Genomic DNA, 5,085 nt, shown 5'->3' with positions numbered 1-5,085 from the left:
ATAATGGTCCCTTTTTTTAAGCCAAAGTTTATGTGGATGGTCATCAGGAAAGGTTCATCTTTGTAAAGAAGGTAGCAGGGTGGACTTAGTGTCCATGAGCAAGAAGCCAATGTACAGTGCTGCAGCAAACAGAGAAAAGAGGAAATCTAATCTAACCCATTTTGGCAGCTCCTGTGTCTGTTATATTACGTCAGCAGTGATATCCAAACCTGCAAGCTATGTCAAGAAGAGAGGCTGGTGCTGTCTGGTGCAACACTCACTATGCGCATTTGCAACATGAATGTCTGATTCCTGTTCTGGCATTTTGTATGCACGTTTCCAAAATCAAAGGCGTTGTGTATCCTGGTAAGGCATTAGGTTTGCAGGCTCTCTGTGTTGTCATCTGACTTCATTTGCCCAGATAAAATAGGCATTTTTAGTTACTTCTTGTGACACAGTAACGGAGATTTCTGTGTCTCAGACACCACTTCAGTCAGTTTGTCAGTAAATGGAAGGTCAGCTACAATGGGACGTTAGTTTAAAATTATGTAGGCCAAATCCTTAGTATACCAGCGTGTGAGCTGACAAAGGCAGGTCACAGGAACAACTACAAACCATGAATGAAATACAAAGAGTAAATTTATTTTTGTTACCTTGCTAACTGGGGGATCCCCACAAAAGCACACTGAGGTACACAAGTGGGAATGCAGGCACTGTAGAGCTCATTCCTTGCTACAAGATCACCAAGCCTGCTGGTTTCACCTGTATATCAGTTTACCACACTGTTTTGATCTTTGCCTGCAGTAGAACAGGAATTTCAAGGATGTTCATTAAGGTGCCTCTAAGTCTTACACAGGCCTATGTTATCTAAACATAGAGGTTCTACTTGTCAAGCACACAAGGCTGAACAACAGTTAGTGTGATCTATATGTTTTTCTACACCCCAGCTGAAGTCCCTTGAGTGTATTTACAATTCTCCTCCTCGCTAATCTTCTGTTATATTCTCACAACCAGCGTTTTGAATTTGTAAAAGTGATACTTAAACCAGCTATTTTTTAAAATTCAAATCAGAAGCTCACTCCAAATATATACTAATGATAACTGACTTTTCTCCATAGTCTAATGTCTATTGCAGGTTTTATTTTAAAGGATGGTTGATGTCAAAAACACCTAAAAATGTTAGACTGAAAATCTGAATCTAATTAAAATATAGTTCAGTAGTGGATATTTCATATCTTCATTATGCTGCTCTTTGAACTCACATCATATATGAAGCTTTTTTATGAAGCACTTTACCACTTTATGCATCTGTTAAAAGATTTAGAATGGAAAAATTCAAGATGTATCTTGTGTGAAAAAGCCCAATAATAAATTCCTACTACTTCAGCACATTATTTTAAAAAATATATTGAGTGGAAAGACTGGCTGAAGATTTAACATGCTACTGAAATTCTTACCACCATTATTTTTGGAACTTTAAAATAAAATCAATGCAACAGATATGGATGGATTTTGAAATATCTGTTGTTGGTTCAGATGTTCAAATTAAGCTCTCTCTTCTGTCAAAGCTTGACACTTAATCCAAACTTCCAACCATGAACTAAAGGAGTTTTTTCTTCTCATTTAAAAAAAAGTGTATATATATTTTGTCACATCACAAAACACTTTACATAATGCAAGTATAACTTGGTTTACTTTGCCATAAGGCAATTTCCATTCTGTAATAAAAGTTACTTTATTATCACAAAAGCACAGTGAAAACCGTTATCCAGCTGAAATACTGAAATGATGCATGTATTCCCAGCACAAGATTTGTGACTTTCAAGGCAATAATTACATTTCTTTAAGAATTTCCCTTGCATATGAAAGAGCTGCAAAAAAAGCCATGTGAAATAAGCTCCAGCAGGGTAACTACAGAGCCTAGAGAGGAGACAACAGCATTCATCATGTGTCTAGACTGTGAGAAAAGATCATTTTTGAAAAACCTCTTGTATGCACACACAAATTTCCCACCAACACTGAGTGCTGACCTAGTTCAAAGTCAGGTTCCGGATGCAATACTGCCTTTGCCAATTCCAGAGGGAGGCTTTGCAAAGTGTTGCTTGCAAAGGGTAAGTAATTCCGGTCCAAAAGCCCAGAGGCTGGCCAAGGAAAACCAAAATTTAAACAATAAGGTCAGAATGATTTGACTCGATGGATTTGAAATTCAAGCGTAGCAGGAAACTGTTTTTCTGTCCTACAACTCTTTTATTTTTAAATATTCCAACAAATTATTTTTCTACAGTGGGATGAAATCAAGACCATTTGAAGCTTTTTTGAGAGAGGAAAATACCCCTCTCTATGTTTGTGTCATAGTTTAGCCCCAGTCCCCCCCCACCCCCCCCCCCCCCCAGGCCAGCAGCTAAAACCACTTACTGCTCGCTCACCCCTCCCCTGCCCCTGATGGGATGAGGAGGAGAAGCAGAAAACAATGGCAAAACTTGTGGATTGGGATAAGAATAGTTTAATAGAACAGCGAAGAAAAAGCAAACAAAACAAAACCAAACAAACAACCAAACAAAAAAAACAACAAAAAAGCAGTAACAACAATGAAAGAACCTAGAAAAGTGATAGGCACGCAGCACAACTGAATCCACGCAGCGGTCCTGTTAGCAAACGAGACACATAACCACGGACGTAGTTATATGCGGTGCTTTTATTTCAGTGCTGGGAAACCAGGGGTTCGCACCCAAAGCTGGCTTCGACCACTGATTCAAACTCCACTACATTTATACAATTTGGTTACATACATATTCATTAGGGTTACAATGTATGTATTGCATATTCATCAGATTACACAACTATTTCACAATATCAGTTGCAACACCTTGGAACCACTCTAAGCATGCGCAGTGTCCTCTGGTGGTCGTTCAGGGTGTCTTCAGGATGAAGTAAGGAGTCTTCTTCACTCATGTACTTTTCACCTTTTGTCACTGCACATGTGCGCTATTCCTATGTTCATTGTGAAATCATGTAAAATTCTTGTATTTCTTATATGTGCATTCTCAGTACATCCTATCCTTTCAAGATAAGATAAGGACTAACTGAGGACTAACTTTCAGTTCTCTTTTTGTATACAACCTGCAAAGCCTCAAGATAAGGTAAGAATCTTGGATATAGTTTACAAAACTTAGTTACAACTGCAACATTTCCCCCCTTTCAAAATGCTTTTCTATTCCTAGACAATGCATTTTCACTCCATTTTAATCAGCTCTTTCAACAACTGACCCTCATCATGGTTTCTTTGGAGCACGGTTTTAATCTTTTAAGCAATCATAAAGGCTCCAAAAAAACTTGCTTCTTTGTCCATGTCAACTATGTCACCATTATTGATGGAGACGAAAATCCTGTCCTCTCTTTTCAGCTGAAACATGCCACCTTGGTAGATGGAGTAAAGTCCATATTCTGCCTTTTTAGACCAGCAGCTTGTTCTTGCACTTTTCATGAGCAAAATGGGCTCTGGGTAATTAGTCAGTTTGTAAACATATTGGACGAGCTGTTTGGGGTTCCTGACTTGTGCTAACAAATCTGAATCCTCATTCTCATTTTCATGGAAACGAAAATAAATTTGTGAGTAGATGTAATAAAAGCCTGTCTGGAGTATCACTAACTCGCCATTTCTCTGTTCCACATTGTAAAGGAAAGAGTGGCCTTTTCTTGACGATTCCCAGGGGTCTTTTTGTGTGGGTTTTTTTTTTTTGTTGTTGTTTTTTTTTTTTTTTTTATTTGTTTTTGTTTTGTTTTAGTTTTTGTTTTTTTTCTTTCTTCATTCCGTCTCCTGGGTGAGGAATCTATGTGTGGGGACAGGGAATTCTTCCTGTTGCTGTCGCCCGTCAGATGTGCCACAATCCTGTTGATGGGACCACGTGGCTGCTGCCCATTGGTCTGTGACAGCGTCAGCGCTCTGTCAGCGTTGACTGCAGATATGTTTTCCTCGTAGCTTTTCGACATCCTTTAAATTACCTTTCCCAGGTGCCACTTTACTTGCCAGCAGGGGTCAGCCGCTCTGTCTTCACTTTCAATTAGATCCAAGTTTTGGATGAAATTTCCCATTTCCTCCCTAGTGAGACAAACGATGCTGCTCTTGGAGTACGTGTCCCGGAGCTGTTGGAGTTCATTGGTGAGGTAGAGGAGGGTGACGGCTACGCAGACAGACTGCAGGAACACGGTGGCGACCAGCATGGCCCTGCAGGTCTGCCCAGGGTTGGGACCGGCCGCGGGCAGCATCATGGCCGGGCAGGGCTGGTCCCCACGCAGCGCTGCACTGTTCCCTCCGGTGGCGGAGCGGGTCGGGCTGGGGTTCACCCACTGCTGTCCCACTGTTAGCAAATGAAACACGTAATTGTATAAATTCTGGTTACCCTTTACATACACACTTGGATTTGGATCAGGTGCTTCATATGGTTTGCCATACAAAATTTCGTATGGGCTTACTAACATTCCGCTCCTAGGTTTAATCCTAATACGCAGCGGCTTCAGCGTTATTGAATTTTTGGTTCCTGACAAATCTTGCTAAGTTGCCTTTTTAGGTTTTATTTTTTTTTTTTCTCTTCCCTTCTCTCTACCTGTCCACTAGACTGGGGTCTCCAAGCATGGGGTATGTAATTCCCATTTAATTCCCAAACTGTGTTACCACTTGAGCAACAAAGTGTTGTCCCCTATCAGATCATTTCCCTTAGTAACCATTTTACAGTTTCTTGTGCCTGGTTGGTGCAACAAGGGAAGGCTTCCGGCCATCCTGAAAAGGTATCTACCCCAACTAATAGATATCTGAATCCTTGAGTTCTGCGGAGTTCCACCTAATCTATTTGCCAATAATCTGGCTGTACTCCTGTCTTAATTTTCCCCATATCTATCTTTCTTTTTACTAAAGGATTATTTTTCAATCCAATTTCACACTTAGCTGTGATAGACTTTGCCATTGTTAACATCTGGACTGAGATAATCCATTTTCTCAGATATGTTATCAATGCTTCTGCATCACAATGACACTTCTGGTGTTCCGCCTGAAGTATTCCTCTCATAGTCGTAATTGGCACCACAACTTGTTCATCGGATGGTTACAAA

General features: G+C 40.3%; 1 pseudogene across 1 annotated transcript; it reads right to left on the bottom strand.

Annotated features, from left to right (window-relative positions):
- Window positions 1-3,283: 3,283 nt before the first annotated feature.
- On the bottom strand, window positions 3,284-4,374 carry LOC308051480 (tumor necrosis factor ligand superfamily member 10-like; annotated as a pseudogene). Its single transcript has one exon. The product of its transcript is annotated as a tumor necrosis factor ligand superfamily member 10-like (transcript).
- Between the last annotated feature and the right edge of the window lie 711 nt (window positions 4,375-5,085).

This window comes from Nesoenas mayeri, assembly GCF_963082525.1.
Source record: "Nesoenas mayeri genome assembly, chromosome: W".
Classification (NCBI taxonomy): Eukaryota; Metazoa; Chordata; class Aves; order Columbiformes; family Columbidae; genus Nesoenas; species Nesoenas mayeri.
Note: the sequence above shows the minus strand (reverse complement) of the source record. Positions and strands in the feature narration are given on the sequence as shown.